The 17,526-nt window shown below is 47.9% G+C and overlaps 1 protein-coding gene and 1 non-coding gene across 3 annotated transcripts in view; one reads left to right on the plus strand and one right to left on the minus strand.

The window, feature by feature from the left end:
* Nucleotides 1-16,038, minus strand: part of LOC106851508 (USP6 N-terminal-like protein) — a 75,857-nt gene extending 59,819 nt beyond the window's left edge. Inside the window, exons 1-2 of one of the 2 annotated variants that reach the window (XM_088166744.1) lie at nucleotides 15,968-16,038; nucleotides 3,849-3,930 (exon numbers count right to left, since the gene is read on the minus strand). The gene's annotated coding sequence lies outside the window, so the exon portion shown is untranslated. The remainder of the gene's footprint in view (nucleotides 1-3,848; nucleotides 3,931-15,967) is intronic. The other variant, XM_088166745.1, reaches the window with a different exon arrangement.
* A 106-nt stretch (nucleotides 16,039-16,144) lies between these two features.
* Nucleotides 16,145-16,217, plus strand: TRNAA-AGC (transfer RNA alanine (anticodon AGC)). The gene has a single exon. It is a non-coding gene; the product is annotated as a tRNA-Ala (tRNA).
* Nucleotides 16,218-17,526: the final 1,309 nt, after the last annotated feature.

A 17,526-nucleotide genomic window follows, 5' to 3' on the forward strand; every position in this document is an offset into this window, starting at 1 on the left:
GAATACTGACATGCTTAAGGCCATTTAAAGCAGAGACTGGCTTTCCTAACACATAAGTGTTAGGAAAGCCTCTGAGGGCAAGAGACAGAGAGGAAGAGAATTGCTTTTGGGGAGAAAACACTAATAAGATAGGAATTTCCCTGAAATAATTAACAATGTAAGGAAAAACCACAACACCCAACCACCCACAAACTTTCCCTAAGGAAAAGCTTCAAACTTATGAAGTCTCTACATCCACAGGCCATCAGGTGTATGGCAGGCATGGGGCTGACTGCTGCATCAACACTGGGGCACACGAGATCATCTGCATCCCACATGGACAGGGGATTTGCAAATAGGTTTGCAACTATGAAGTCCCCACGGAATTAGGGAAAATTTAATAGCTGAAACAATCCTGATTTGCCAGCTAATACAGATGGTTTTTAACAGAAAGATAGTAACAGGCCTTAGGAAGACATAAGCCCCCTCCCCCATGGAGAGAAGAGTGTCATTTCAGCACTTATTTTCTCCTAGTCTTCCCAGGAAGCTTGGCAGGAAATGGTAGAGACTTCCCTCACTGCATAAATTCTTTTATCAGGTTAAATTAAATTAATTCCTTCAGGAAGATGACTGCTCTAGGCAGTTGAGTGCTCCTTCCTTGATTCTCATGGTGCTTCTACCCCAATGACTGAAACTGCACTTAAAATTTTGTTTCATCCCCAATCCTTCCACAAAGATGCAGGTCTGTTACCTGCAGGCAACATATACCTACTTGGACCAAATGCAGAATACACCTAAATTCCTGGATTTTTTTTTTTATGGTTTCCAAACATTCAGAAAAAAATTGGAACTGAAGGATTTCTCTTTGTTTTCTCAATGGAGCCATGACAAAGTTGCAGTGCGATTGTCTCTTGGTGGGGCAGGGAGAAAAAAAAAAGATACAGCAAACTACTGGAGTTAACCTGCAGCAGGAAACAAATCATTTATACACCCACATGTGTAATCAACTCTCATTTTTTTAGAGGAGTAAGGCTTTGAACACAGTCATCCACTCTCTGGTGTCATTCTCAGATGTCTGGTGCTTGCAGCACTACCAGCTAATGGTAACAAAGACGACTCTGTAAAAGGAGTGGTGGAAATGTCTGAGGAGATGCAAGACCATGAAGAAAACATCCTTACACCCCTGAGAGGTTGCTGCTCATGTGAGAGTGGTTAGACCCAGAGTGGTCAGGCAGTTGGTGATAGCAATGAGGCATGTGAAAACAGTTTGTCCCTGGAGCAGCAGCTGGGAAAGAGAGAAGACAGCTGCAGCACTGCCCCAGGACATCCCATGTGCCACTCTATTCATTTCAGGATATCTGACAAGGGTACTCAAACACGGGCATGCTACATTCCATATCATCAAAAAGCTCAACCCTCAGTGAGCCTCCAGAGGCCCCAAACACGGGTACAGCAGGACAGACACTACAGGCACTGCAGGGACAGAACTTCTCCCAGGGATGCTGCAGTTAAGGTGACTTTGCTAATTCACTGCTCAGGGTCAGGCCCTGGCTCACTGACCCCCTGCCCCTGAGCAGCACTTCCCTCCCACTGCTGGTTAACCTCCGTGGCAGCAGTCAGAAGGAAAAGCAAGAGCAACCCAGACTGAGGTACCCACTGCAGCAACACTATGCTGTTCTCAACTTGCATTACCTTATGATCTTACAACACCTAAGCTGTTTTTCAAGTCAGCATTTAGCTTTTTTGCTAGCTAATATAACATTTCCTCTCCCTTCCCCCAGTCCAAGGATTTGGCAAAATTGCTTCTTCTGCAAATCCCGCTGCAAATGCTGAACTTTTGCCAGTTAGACAGGGAAAGTCTTGACTAAAAATAAACCATGTTTCAGAAAATAGCTCTCCTTCCAGTACAATGAAGAAGTGGATAATGCATGCAAGCAGATCTGCCAGGAGAACACAGCCTCCAGATTTGCATAAGAATCTCCTCAAGCTCAAAAGACAACTGCAACTCCTGTCACTTATCCCATCTTAACAATAAAACATGGGGTGGGGGGGAAGGAGAGAGGTAAGGTTGAGAATGCTGAGATAAATCAACTTTCCACCTGTGGTGGCAGAAAGGGAAGTGCCACCACCATAACTTGCCTGCATCCCCAGTGAACCAAGCTGCTTATAACCCATATAGGAGCAAGAGGATAGCATTCCCTGCATGATCACTACAGAAGGTGAGAGTTTGTCACAGGAAATTCGGTGCCATTCAGACATGAGAAGGGAATGACCTGGGATTTTGCCACCTGAGTCACCAGGAGTCTGGGACACTGACTCAGTGCTGGCTTCCCTGACTCAGACACACCTGCAACAGCTTGCTAGCAAATAGAGGCACTCCTACCTTTGCCGTTCCCCTTCTTGTTGTGGTTTTCCCTTTAAGAAGAGGCCTTTTGCAGGAGAAAATTAATTGAAGAGAAGCATAAGGAGAAGGCTGGCAAGGGTAGCACAGGCAGTGCTCAACTAACCAGCTCTGCTTTCAGCTCCAAAGTGGATGGCTCGTTTGCTTGCATGCTGTGATAAAGCCAGGGAAATACAGGAGAATTAGGTGGAAACAGCTCCACCCTGACTCCTACTCTTCCAGCACGTCTGCAGCACCACCCAGGCAGTCCTGGATGAACCAGGTTTTCAAGAAAGATCTCTTTCCATAATGAATCCATTTCACTTTTTTAGGGATCAAGAAAGCTTTATGCAGCAAGTTATGGTTATATCCTTATTCAATCAAATGGGCCATTCAGGCAAGCTAAATGCAAGGCAATGTCATTTTGATGAGATCCATGAGGGATGGATGCTTGCTGAAGGAGCTTCTTTTGCTCCTAGGGCAAGCTGAAGGTTCAAGCTCAGTGTGCCAGGCCAACTCTCCTTGTCCATTAACACTCCCACAGCAGGATCGTCCACCTACTTTTCAAATCTCTCCCAAGCAACCACAGATGGCAAAATATTCCACTCCAATTCCAGTTGCACACGCTTCTGATCAGCTGGGAACACAATTCCAGATAATACAATAGCAGACTGCAACCCAGCCATGTATTTTCCCCTCCTCAAAGTGATCCAGAAATTGAAAGCGAGGTGCAAGCAGACCTGCTGGTGGCATAGCAAGGGGCATTACTGAAAGCATGTTTGGCATCTCAGGGACTTCAACCGACTTAGGCAATGCACTCAGAATGTCAAACAGTTGCAAAGAGCACAGATTAGATTTTTCATTTGAGCACTGATGCCTTAAAGCAATAACAAACTAAACAACTCAGGCAAAAGGAAGCACAGGGCAGCGCAGGGGAGGCACTACTCCTCCTGAGAGCAATGAGTGGCAGAGCAGAGCAGTAATTATCCAGGGAGGAATAAGCTGCTACAGGCTGTTCTTGCCATACATTAAGGAAACAACAGCAGATTTGTTCATGGTTGGATACCAACAGCTCCCTCCCACCCCCCTGAGGACGCAGGCGGATGCACGCCACGGGGGAGCTGCCAAAGGCCAGCTGAGCGGGAGGGCCCAGCAGCCGCCTGCGCAGCCGGGATTCCCCAGCTGGTGCTCCCAGAAGGAAAAGGCAGTGCCTGTGTTAGCAAGGAGCATGGCCTCCCTGGAGCTGCTCTGCAGCAACGCTGTTTTCCAGCCCTCTCCTCAGAGGGCTGTCAGCAAGGCTAAATGCAAACCTAATCTTCTGCCTGGGTGTTTTCCCAAAACCTCTAATGGAAAAAATTACTATTCACTGCAGAGTAGTCAGCACCACAGCATCCATTCCACACCCATCAGGAAAACCCTGCACACATTTCATCCCTGGATGAAATCCCTTCAGCCCCTCTTCCCCTCACCAGGAACACAACAAACATACCTGTTCAGAGCATCACTCTCTCCTATAGCACTGACAGGGAGCCAGAACACGATTCCCATCGGCATACAGGAACTGGCAAATCCTGTAACCATTAGAGAGAACCGTAATTAGTGACATTCATGAGAGCTGGCTGGTGAAAAGGAAGGATACCAAAGCAATCTCGTGATAATTAGGAGGGTGTTAGATCTCTGCCCTGAATGCACTCCTATCTAGCCCTGGCACCATAGCAGAGGCATGTGGCATGAGACTGTCAGGGGACTTCTCCAAAAATCACAGAAGGAAACCAAAGTAAAAGGCAAGATGACGAGTCCCAAACCAAGGCTGTTCATCCACTAAAGCCTCCTCAACACCCAGTGCACCACAGATAACATCTATGTGCAGGGGCAGAAAAGAGGCTGGTAAACGGGATGGAAGGGATCACCTACAATGCCCCTTGAGATGCTGCTGAAGATCTGCTCCACAGCACCTGTGCAATTTCTTCTAGTTTGCAGAGGAGGAAATCCCACATGATGTCAGAGCCAGGCTGCTTCCATTTTTTCACCATCATAATTGATTCATCATTATAGTTCCATAATAAAAAAGGCTTTCTATTTTTCACTGATTAAAAAAAATAAAATAAAAATTTTCACTGTATAAATCTTTGGCACCTTAGTCACACAGAAGACATTTAACCAGCACTGAGCAAGAGCTGTGACAGAAGTCAACTTTGTGGGCTGCAAAACCACCTCACTTCGGGCATTTGAGATGCCTGCTGAATGCCAAAGAAAAGACAGCAGAAATGTTTTACTGGAAACAATTCTAAGCAGCCACAAGGAGTTTTTCTGATGATACAACTGAAACAAAGGTCACCACATCTAATATAATTTTACTTTTCCCATCTTGTTCATGCAATTGTTCAGGGATAGCAAGAAACATGGTGGACAAGGGACCCTCCTCAAACACACTGTACATACAGAGGATTTGGAAGCTGAGGGAGGTAAAGAAACAGTGAGAAAATGCCTCTAGTCAAAGCACCAAAGCAGCAAGAGGAAGGTACAGAATCAGCCTGACAATGTCTCATGTCCTTCCTGCCAACTGGACCTCATTATGTACTGTGAGAAAATTCACTCATGCAGCACATCGGTTTACCTTGGACTGAGAAAGAGACTTGCTTGCTTTCCCCCAGTCTCTGCAGGTCATTCAGAGACCTGTCATTGCCAGCTGGTATTTAAAGAACTGAGAAAAAATCTAATCCATCCATGGTTCCCCCTTTCTCCTTTCCCATTATGGAATGGCTGAAGGTATTTCTAAGGAGGAAAACAATGCAGAAGGCCACAAGACCACAACACAGAACTTGGACTCCAGCCTCACTCAAAAAACAAATTTTCCATCACCCTGTTGCTCTACATTAACCAAAAGACAAGAGCTCTTTACTCCTGTTATGTACCTCCAGGAGGGTCTTCTGTTGTTCTTTTGAAGCCAGTAAATCAACACTGTCCAGCAGCTCTACAAGGACAGAAGTAACAGCACAAATCCAACCTGGCCAATAATCTTCAGTGGTAGCTTATGTATAAAGGTACAGAAAGCAAGGAAATTCATACCTCAAGCTCACATGGCTTAAATCTGAAGGGGGGCTGTTTTAGCTTTTAGGATTCATCTGCACATGGGTATTGACCCATGCCTGCACCAGGGCTCAGCACATGGGGAGCATCAATGTGGCTGCCACACATACAACCTTTTCTCCCTTCCTCCTCCAGTTCCTTTTCTCAGTGTGACTCCTACTCCTAGACAACACTGCAGAAACATCACTGGCAAAGTCCTAAGTCCTCGCTTCCCAGTACTGCCAAGCAAGGCAAAAATAAATGCCTGAAGCTTTCTTAAATGCTGCTGGATTTAATCAAAGCCATATGAAAGTGGCCTGGCTTGCCTTCCCAAAACAACTGCAGCTCTCAGACAAAGCATTTTGTCCTGCAGCAGACAAATATACTGGAAACACAGCAGAGTGCCAGGGAATCAGACTGCTCAGCACCCCCCTCCCTTGGTTCCCAAACTTCCTTCTCGCAGTGGCCAGCAGAGTCACTCATCCCAGAGGTGCTCTTTCCCAAGACATGACCAGGCTCCAGGCAATGCAGAGCATGGATGACACAATCATGACAGCTAAGCTCCTCTGCCACTTCCTGCAGCTCCAACTTGTCCATCAAAATATGTATTTCTCAGTGTCACCACCCCAGCAGACCCTCTCTGTCCTTGGCCAAGACGAGATGACTTCTTTCTTGTTGCAGACTGAAGTAGTGCTGTTTCATCTAATGCAACAAACAAAAGATTCAGCAGAATTTATAAAAAGGTTATAAAGCATGGCCAGCAGAGGACTGAGTGATACTGGGTGACTATAAAGAAGGGGCATCCACAGCTTCTGGGGGCAACCTGTTGCAGTATCTCACCACCCTCATCACAGAAAAATTCTCCCTTATATTCAATCTAATACTCTCCTTGATACATTCAGCAGGAAGCTTTATTTTAAAGCTGTGCTCAAAGTCCTCCCAGAGGGAAGCCCCCTGGGTTAACTGGAAAGCCAAACTCTGGCAGCATGTGCACAAAGCCATCAGTCAGCAGTGCCCCACAAAGGACTCTTCCAACACTGTAGCTTCCCAGAAATATTAATGCACTTGGCAATCCTTATCACACTCTTACATGGAAGGCAACTGGAGTAGAAGCAGGGCATGTTCTACCAGGGGCTACACAGCTGCTCTTCAGCAAGCCATGCCCACTCCCACATGCTCATCAGCTCAACTGATCCAAAACTACCCTCTGCTGCCACAACAGACAGTCCTGCCTTTTCCCACCCCTCACTTCTACACATCCCAGTCATCTCTACACTAGAGGTAGCAACCATCATTTGCTTGATCCAACTGGAAGCCATCCCAGAAATAAGAAAATAAAGGGGAAGAATTTCTGGCAGGAGAACTGCCTGAGATCAGCTAAAGCTGACAAGAAGCATGACCTCAGAAAGATGGCACAGTGATACATGTGGAAACCTAGATGAGGCTTCAACCCACCATATATTTGTCTTTGCACAGGGGTAAGTCATGTAAAATCAGTTTAATAGATCCATTCACTCCTGACTGTTCTCAGTCACTTTTGTAAAGACCTATCCAAAACAGCCTGGTGATTTGTTCTCTGAGGTCTCCAAACTAGGCTGATGCACCCAAACAGCAACACACCACAGCTATGCAAGCCTTGCAGCTTACCAAGGCACAGTGGTAAAACAAAATTCCTCCAAGAAGTTTGGGGATTTTCTTTTTTTTTTTTCTTTTTTTAGGGGGGGTGTTTTGTCATAGCTGAAGGGCATTCTCAAATGGTTTCCAGGAGCAGAGGAGCAAGGACAAGCATATGCAAAGGATCTAGCAAAAGCTCTTAAGCAAAGCAGACAGCAGGAAGCTGAAAATAAATATGCAAAGCCCTTTGCAGCACCAAAGTTCAAATCCATCTGGATATTTCTAAGGCTGTCACGGCAGCCCATAGAGGGGATTTTCCAAATCCTTGCAGAGAAACCCTGGAAAATAATGATGGAAAAGTAGAAGCACAGGCTCAAACTCTAAGCCAGACCTTCATCCCAACACTTGCCCAACTTCAACAGCACCGGGAGTGTGGAGGGAGGAGCACAAGACAGCCCAGCACGGTTCCCACAGGCTGAGCCGTCACCAGCACTGGGAAGCCTGAGCCCCTTCCACCCCCTCCCTGCTTCTCCTCTGGCACGGGTGTGGATGGAGGGGTTGCAGCAGACACAGGTGTAGCTCAGGGTACCTATGAGAGCAGCTGCCAGCACAAGCCTTCACACTGCAGCCAGTCACCTCACCTCTGAGACCAGCAAGAGGCACAGCGCCCACCCAAAAAGTACATGCCACAAAGCTGCACGGAGTGGAGCCTTCAACCTGATCAGATCCATCAGCCTGACCAGAAGTCCCATCCAAGCAACCCAGCAGCAGTCAGACAGCTCCTTACAGAGAGGAAGGAGGCAGAGCTAATCCTGCCTTGTTTTTCTCAGTTACACATTAGTCACACAGGCTTCTGCCCCAGGGCCCCCTCACAAGCCTTGCCTTCGATGGTTGCGTGCTCACACTGAAACCACCGACTCTAGACAGGAACAGACAAGTACAGCTCAAAATCTCACATTCGAGCCTCCTTTACACACCTTTCACAGGAATACCCAGAGCTGCCCCTCCACTTAATACAGCTCTTTTTTTCTCTCCATCAGAAAAAAGCACCAAGTTACTCAAATTGAGTTTCCATGGCATTAAAATCAATTAACCAGCTACACAACTCCAAATGACCCGTTCTCAGTTTTTCTGATAACTATTACCATGCAGACCACATGCACACCCCCAAAATATCCCAAAGCATCCTTAAGAGAATCACAGACTTCGTAATAAAGTTCAACTTTTCACCTCTACAGAAATGCATCTTAGTTTAAAAAAGAAATAAACAAACCACAACCGAGCAATTCAGGTCAATTTTTACCGAGAAGAGCTCCAGAAGTCAGCTGTAGCTCGGTGTAACCACAGAGCTCATGTGAGGCAGGACACAAGAGCCATCATGTCATACAGCCAACATTCATGCTGGGGACCCTCCAGTTGCCTGCATGCCATCTCCTAGCAGCAGGGACTTGGGGCAGAGCACGGCGCCTCAGCTTGCAGGGAAAAGCAGCTCATTGCACTCACCAAGACCCCAATGAGCACCGATAACAGATGGAAGCAATGCCCACACCTGCTTCTAAGTACAGACGAGCTGCCAAAGCAATCAAGAGAGCCAAAGCCCTTCATCTGCACCTCCACAGAGGTGTCCTGGCCCGTGCCACAGCTCTGCTTTCCCCAGCAGCTTTGCAGCACCCACAGGAATCGCTCTGTAACAGTTTTGCAAGCAGATGCCTGCAGCGGAAGCAGGCTCCGGTGCACAGCCTCTTTGCTCATTTTAATGCAGTTTCTTGAGATCAAACAAGAACAGCTAAATTCATTCTGAGCTCTGGCAGGGTAGTGGCTGCCACTTCCAGCAGTCAGAGAATGTGGAGTAGAGACATTTAGCCACGAACTAAAGACCAGGGATGTATTTCCTGCCCAGCCTCTCTGGGAAAGGACCCCTGTCCATTCAGCTGTCCCCATGCCAGATCCAGCACCCTGCTGTAGGTGATGTGCAGCTTCCCAAGTACTGATCTGCCACAGGATGAGGTCAGTGGAGATCCAGCTGGCATCCACGCCTAAGGCAGGAAAGCAGTAAGGGAAGAGATCCCTGTAAAATCCAGACAAAAATCTTGAAAAATTGCTTCCTTGGACACACAGGAGGCTGACAACAGCCCACTGCCAAAGAGGGGCAGAGGTTCCCCCTGACCCTTCTCCCTCCTTCAGTCTGCTGGAGGGAAAAGCTCTGGCTGCCATGGAGTCTCTGCCTGCCATCAGACTGAGTGCTGGCACATAAGAGGGCGAGATGACAATAACTTCCAGCCAGACCTTCGGATGTTAAAAGCATGGTGAGGGCAACGCTGCAGGAAAGAGTTCTCACACATCTGTAGAGGGCCAGAATGGAGGAAGGGATTTATAGACCAAGCCTGAAAGCACACACACACTTGCTGAGCTGAGTCCACCCCTTGTATTTGCACATGTATGGTGCAATTTTTTCCACAGAAGCAGGATTACAGCACCCTATTTTAAGAGGTGACTAATCACATTTTAAACACTTTACTGGAAACAAGTTCAGCCCCTTCAGTGGTTAAGATCTTGTGAAGCTTATTGGTTTTCTCAGCTATATGTTACATATGCCCCCTTCTCACTCCAAATTCAAGTTCCACCTGCTGCACCTCATGGCATCTTTCTCTGACAGCATGGGAGACCCTGAGCAAACTCCAGCCAGATCTCTTCAACATACAGAGGTATCAAAGCACAGCCATCAGGTAACCCCTGCCAAGCCTGCTGTGGGATTTACACCATAAGCTCAAGGCAGGCAGAAGAACACTGTGTCAGGCTCTGCTCAGCCTCCAGACATTTAGAGCATCTCTGGGAGGTCAAGTGATGGTCCTACCAGCCCTTTATCCACGGGAGCCAAGTGGTGGGTGTCTGCCCACCATAGCTACTCTCAGTCTGGTCAGCTCTGCAGCAAACCTGATGGGAATGCAGCTGTGGCTAAAAAATACGTTGGTAAAGAAGAAATCCAGTGCCAGGCCACCTAGACTGTGACAGCATCAAGGTGGCTCAACCGTGCACCTCGGCTACAAGACCCATCAAACAAATCAATGCCTTGCAGATCAGATACAAGTTTCCCAGTGAAACTTATACAGCAAGTCAAGGAGCAAAGCAAATAGTGAGGCTTTGAACTAATTCCAGTAACTTTATCTGGCTAGCATTATAAGGAGCAGCAATAGCAGAGGTAACACTTCTGACCCCTTTGCTACCACCAGAGGAACGAACACATTACATCCTTCCCCATAAATCCTCCCCCCCAACCATCTATCAACACTCTCATGATACTTTTGACTCATGGAACTGAATGAAGGGGGAAGGAGGAGAGATACTGTAGAAACAAGGCACCACAGTTTTTTCAAGAAACTGAATTTCTAAATATGCAGGTCATTTTCCTACTTGCTCTTTCATCTACTCTATATTGAAATGTTTGGGAAGGCACATAACTCACTATAAGTGGAACCTCGCTCCACTCTAGCTCAAACCAGGTGTCAGAGCTTTAAAAGAAGGAAAGGAGACACTCAAAAATTTTAACTTGGGGTGAGAAAACCACACTATTAAGCTAAAACACCTGTAGTCAGCTATGATGCAAATAGGAGAATTTTTTTTAAAAGCAACTGCAGTAGCTCTGACTGATGCTGTATCTCCCCAACATCCTGCCACTGTGGTGGTGAGTAGCAGATGTGGCTCTCCCATGCATGACCCTCACTGATTAATGAGCAAAACTGAAGGCAAGAGGAGGCAGGAGATTTAAAAACCCAAGACAATCTGCTTTTGATCCTGATTTCTGGAGAGTGAATTGGCCCACAGCATGTGCATGAAGAAGGCAGGCATGTCTGCAGAACTGCTGCAAAGAGAAGCAAGGGAAGCAGGAGCAGGCTGCAGACTTAGGCTGGCTGTCCCAGCTGCTGCTAGGTCACCAGCAAAGCATGCACCTCACTTAGCTCAACAAGCCACTCTTCCCCCACACCTCTTAGACAGGAGGCACTGGCAAGCTGCTGAAACACCAACAAACAAGCATTTTGAGCAAGCTGGCTTTATCTTTAGTTCTGCTGTCAGGACCAGCAGGGACCTGAGTCCTAACTAAGGAGATCAGATGTATACTGATGGACACTCAGGCAAAGCTGGAGTGATAGGGACACACAAGGGGCTGAGCATCCCCAGCAGACCCTGCTTCTCCTTCATTGAACTTTTTTCCCCCTACCTTGGACTTATGACAAGAAAAATCCTTCACTGAGCTCCAAAAGATGAGACAAGTGATTTGTTTGCTTGAACTTTGGGGTTCCACAGCACTGGGTCTCACTGGCACTGTGAGCTGCCACCCTGCTGGACACAACTGCTCAGCTGCTGCCTCCAGCACGGGAAGCTCCTCTGCAGAAAGCTGAATGGTGCTGGCTCCTGCATTTCATTTCCAGGATCCAAGCCACCAGGAGAACTAAAAATATCCCAATTAACCATTCCTTTTCAACACAAGACTTGGTGGTGCCACAAGGGTATTTTACAACTGCAAATCAAACTAAGAAAAGTGAGAAATCAGAAAAAAAATATTGCAAAAAGAAATCAAACTGAGCAAACAGCTACCCAGGACCATAAGATCTGAATTCAAGCATGGACCTCACTGCCAAAAACGTAGAGAAGTTTATGCTACTTGCAATTGTGGTGGCTGGCTCTGAGGTGCTTGCAAGCTTTCTGGTGTCACACACACAGGGTATATAATTTCTGTTCTGCATTGATTATACACAGAGAGCTCGTTCTGGCTATAGCCCTTGCAAGCTGTCTCCTGGATCAGCTGGCTGCTTAGCATGGTGCCATCCTGCATGTCAGGAGTTAAACAGGAAACTTTGATTCCCTGGAAAATCCATTGCAAAGAGACAGCTATGCTCTGGAGCTAAGGATTTCCTCACGTGAAGATTTAGCAGATTTCTTTATCACTGCCCAGTCTTTGCAGTGACATGTAGACTTCAAACATCGTCTGTGGGTAATACTGGAGTACATTACTCACAGCAGTGCACCCAGGAGAACCAGCAAATCCTCTCTGTTTGAGCCCGAGTGTTAGCTTTACTGTGGAATTACATTTATCTCTCTGGCACTAGGCTCTCATTAATGGAATTACCAGGCAGTCTGCTTCAGACTTAACACTTGAGAGAGGCGGGCTGGGATGGCTCCACTCCAGCCTCAGCCCGCAAAGCCGGCACTGTTCCTCCATCCTCCAGCGAGCTGCCGCCCCAACGAGCCCGACCCCGTGACGAGAGCCAGGGAAACAAAAGGAACAACCCCGAACTGTCCAGGGCAATCAATATCTTTCTAGGAACATCCAGGCTTCTTGCCAGCTCTCTTCCAACCCCGATTTAGCTCTTCTGCAGTGCAGAGGGGGATGGCACGCGCAGGAGCAACCCGGCGGGATGTGGAGCCGGCAAGCGTGGCTGGCACTCGAGAGGACACTTAGGGGGAACAATCTACACCGGTCCCTCTACAAATACCTTAAGCTGAGGGTACAAATACCCTAAGCAGACCCACAGCTGCAGAGAGCACCACCCACCTTGAAAATCAGAGCAAGCACTCCAGTCTGAATACTTGCTTCAGAAATATCCACTGCTACTTCAAACGGGGAGGTGTATGGTAGCAAACCAGCCGAGATTGCTACCCCCAGCACTCGGGACTATCTCGCACATTCTAGAAATCTGCCTTCCACCACACAGCAGCTCTCGCAGTGCCAGGCTGAGCAATCTGCAGAGTGGCATGAACCAGCCCTTTAAAGAACCCCTGCACTGCCCAGTGAAATGGACAACGGGCATGTCCCAGGCCGCTGAAAGCAGAAGGGGATGCAGCAAGCAAGCATTCCACAAAGCTGCACTGATAGGTCTGCAACTTCAGCATCTGTGGGGGCTGCTCTTCACACGGAGCAGCTGTAGGTTTCTTTAGGTAGTATATTCCCAGTCACCTGCAAGGCAACTTCTTTAATCTCCACGTAAATGGAGCACAAGGAGAAAACAGAGATCCACCAAACCTGAACAATACTTGCCCAGCATTGATCAGGAGCACAGCTCTGCCAGAGCAAGTGGAAGACAGAAAGGGGAAAGCAAGCATAAAGTTTATTTGCAGACCATGGACGTGTCCTTCCAACATCTTGAGCTGTGGGAGCTGAACTACTCTCCCCTGTAACTAAAATGAAGGAGAGGAAAGCACAGGAATTACTCCAGCATGCTGTGAAGGACTGACAAACTATGAGTTTCAAAAGTCCACCTTAACACAGATTCTTTGGTGCAACTTTAATTCTAAAGAAAAGGAGAAAAGAGGTTTTGCTGTGGGAAAAGCTGCTATACAACCCTGTTATTAAACCAAACAAGGGAGGGCTGTAGCTGAGGTTGACGAAGCAAGGCTGAAGACAAGCTTCTCTTCCCCGTGCCCCTGCATTAGCTCTGCCAGGAGCTCCCAGCAACACGACTCAGAGGCAGACTGCCCTGTGACAGGAAAAACACACGTAACACCCAGGCAGTGAAACCTCACATCTGACAGCATCTATGCAAAACACAGCCTGAAACATTTTCCAGCTCCACAGAGTCAGCTTGATACTTAGCAAAGCCAAGCTGGTGAAATGCTGTCCCATGAATTGGAGGTGAGATTCCTCAGCAGGAGAGACTCTCAAGCATCTCCTTGTTCTCTCCATATCAGAAAAAAGGAAAAACAAACAAACAAAAAAACAAACAAAAAAAACCCAAAGAAATCCTGGGGTAAGATTGTGGGGTTCTGCAGCTCAGGGCAATGTAAAAGAGAAAGGAGAACATGAGAAAAAAAATATACAAGTGCAATGCTCTCCAGTGTGGCACCCAAGGGAACAGCTACAAAAACTACTTTCTTTTTAAAGAAACCAAAAAGGGTAAGGAGCCATCAAAATTATGAGTCAAGCTCCAAGATAAGAAATCATACTGCTGGATGGGTGCGGCTGCCTGCTTGTTTGGTCGCTGTTAGGCTTTTTCTTAAAGATAAACATGTCTTTCAGAACATGTTTGTTAGCCAATCTACTCTGAAAAAAAAAAATAGAAGGAAGCTTACAAACGTGAAAACGATAAATGAGAGAGGAGAGTTTCTGAAGAGCTCTGAGGTTGTGCTTCATAAGTCCTTTAAAGTAAGATACAACACATCAAAAAGAAAAGAGGACTAAATTTAAAATTCCAAGTATTGCAATAAAATATCATTCAGAAAACCTATTAAGCAAACTCTGCAAGAAGCAGACCCCACTCACAGAGCCCAAAACCTGTCAAGTAAAATAAATAAATAATGTTTTGCACCTATTTCATTTGCAAAGCTGTTGATATATAGGAGTATTTAATCAGAAATTCATAGTCTGGAGGAGGATAGCTCAGCAAATGCATCCAAAAAAAGTAACTTGTATATCAGCAGCAGAACTAAGGCAAATCCCTCAAGAAAGGTGTAAAATTGAGCAGAGATGGTTTTGAATCCAACAGAACGATGGCTTGAACAGGGCCAAGGTAGAAGTAGCAAAGTACTGCAGGAAAGCAAAGTGTAAAGCACCCAGGAACTCGACGGAGCAAAAGCCACAGCAGGTCCCATCACTCTCACCAAATTCCCTGCTGGCTCAGTGAATTGCACTGACTTGGATCACTGCCTGCAGCCTGGCCAGCTCAGCCCAGGACTCTGCTGCTCTCCCCACAGCTAGGTGTTAAGCAGCCACCACTGAGGTTATACAACAAGGTTATTTTGTAATCACCTTGGTTCAGAAAGTATTTTGCAACGGCCATCAATGCTTTTTGGGTTTTGTCTTGTCTCACTCAAGAACATAGGAGGGGAAGAAAAGTGACAAAACAAGATATTTAGCAGAATGACAGGTTTTTTTAACTGAGTCCTGGATATCGCTACTGCTGAAGACAGCTTTAACTAAACGCTGCAAGCCCACCAATAGCTTCGTCTTCCTCAGCATAGTGCCCACAGAGAAATGACCCAATGCTCTCATCTGCATCGCTGTGCATCCCTTCATTGAGGGCATGCCCTTTTCCCGCATCCAACACGGGCACCAAAATCCCATCCGGTCAATGCAGCTCCCCAGAAGACTCCAGCACATGCCCCCATCTGCCATTTCGACAGGCACCTGAAGTTCCCTGCTCCAGAGCCAGCATCTCTTTCCTTGTGCAGCAGGGAAATTGTTGCCTTTAACTCTACTCCAGCTGGAGCACAAGAGCAAACGGAACCATTTCTTGAAGGAAAAAACCTCACGATTCACCACGGTGCCAGATTTCACTTCTGTGGGTACTGTTTTCAAAGGAGACATTGCAAGGCAAGGCGAAAAGAGCCAACTGCCCGCAGCAGGTTTGCTCATCCAGGCACTTGGGCATCCCAGCTGACCCTGCCAGGCGCGAGGACCCAGCCCGGATGTCCCAGCCCGGATGGCAGCAAGTACTGGGGGCTCTCCGGGCTGCCCAGCCAGGCCGAGTGTCACCCCGAGCCCCCGCGGGGCGCAGGGGGTGGTGCGAGCTCTGTGCCCCCAGCACCGTGAGGGGCTGCCGGCTGGGGGAAGCCGCCCTCAACACTAACCGGGGTCATCCGGGCAGCTCCCGCGCCCTTCATCAGCTGGGGGGACTCGATCTTTTGTGGGTTTTTTTTTTTTTGGTTGGTTGTTTCGTTCTGTTTTGACCTCAAGGCAGTCCCAGCGCGGTTCCAAGGACCAGCCCAGGCCGCTGGCAGAGCCTGTGCCGGGTGCTCCAGCCCCTGCTCTGACCTCCACACGCACCGCCGCCCCACACACACACACACACACAGACACAGCCGTACGCATCCTGCCCCCCAAACGCACAGCCCCTCGCAGCCCTCCACCATTCCCGTTCCTACTGCCGTCTCGTCCCCATTCCCGCCCCGTTCCCATTCCCTTTCCCGCCCGGTTCCCGCTCCAGGTCTCACCGCGGGGCGCATCCTCCTCTCCCGGCGCGCGCCCAGCCCGGCCCGCCGCCGAGCCCCGGCCGTCGCGCTACCGCGCAGGCGCACTGGGAGCCCCCACTGGGACGTGTAACGGCCGGCGGCGCGCGGCGTCTCGCGAGAAGTGAATATGGCAGCGCGGGGTAAGCGCTATTGCAGCGCGGGGAATTAGCTCAAATGGTAGAGCGCTCGCTTAGCATGCGAGAGGTAGCGGGATCGATGCCCGCATTCTCCAGCTACTTTTTTTGCCCTCTATTGTCAGCCTGCCGCTGGCTTCTCTCGCAAACCAGATCCTGACTAGTTTTGCCTTTTTAAAGTCCTTATATTTTTATTTACTTCCTTGACATTCTTAAAGACCACAGAATATGCCGAGTTGGAAGGGACTCACCAGGATCATCGACGCTGCACAGGACACCCCAAGAGTCACACAATGTGCCCGAGAGCATTGTCCAAACACTTCTTTAACTCTGTCAGGCTCGGTGCTGTGACCACTTCCTTGGGGAGTCTGTTCCAGGGCCCTCTGGGTGAAGAACCTTTTTCTAATGCCCAGCCTAATCCTCCTCTGACACAGTTTCAGGCCATTCCCTTGGGTCCTGTCACTGGTCACCAGAGACATCTCTTCCCCCCACAAGGAAGCTGTGACTGCAATGAGGTCTCCCCTCAGCCTCCTCCAGGCTTAGCAGAGTGAGTGACCTCTCCTGCTCCCAGTACAGTTACACAGATACGTTTGCCTATCTCATGCTTAAGGCAGGCAGAACACTGTCTGTGTATTCCTGCCATGCAAGAGGGTCTTTTGTTTCCTTATTGAACACTGGACAGGGCCACAGCAGTGAGCAGCACCCACTGCATTCAGTTCCTCCCACACAGCTCTGGCCCCAGCACTCCCTTTCTCATCCCACCCAAGAGCAGAAAAGCTTTTAGAGATCCCTTCACCTGGAGGCTTCTGGTGGAGCCAAAACACTTGTTTGCCTTCTGTAAATTTAAGGAGCAGTCAAAACACCTCAAGGAGTCATTCGTGTAGGTGCCATTTATTATAATAAAAAGTCAAGGCTTCGCTCCCAGAATTTATTTAGGTGCAAAGTTCAAGCAAGTGCTTCATATTCGGCTCCTATTCTACTGCAACAAACCAAAAGGAATAACCAAGTGCTTAAAAGAAAAAGAGAAGCAGTTTTTAAAAATTGATGGTGTATTGGAAAAAAACCAACCTCACAGGATTACACTCAGCTGGCATTCCCATCCCTGCCACAAACTAAACTGGGAATCAGTGCAGGAAAACAATTCTTACCACTTTCCTCAGTTACATGCACTAGGAAATTACTTTTCGGGCAAAATTCAATGACAAAGAATGAAATTCTGCTTTCAAACTGCTCACAGGCCCCAGCACATACATGAGGAGAGTGCAAAATACTCCACCCTTAAACCTTTGCAGCAAGTTAATTCTGATGGTTCAAGAAAGAACTGGATTAAAGAGAAGATGCAGTGGATTTTTTTATGGCACAAGTCTTATGGGGAGCAGCTGAGGGAACTGGAGTTCTTTACCCAGG

The sequence above is a fragment of the Sturnus vulgaris genome, chromosome 6, assembly GCF_052056855.1.
Source record: "Sturnus vulgaris isolate bStuVul1 chromosome 6, bStuVul1.hap1, whole genome shotgun sequence".
NCBI lineage: Eukaryota > Metazoa > Chordata > Aves > Passeriformes > Sturnidae > Sturnus > Sturnus vulgaris.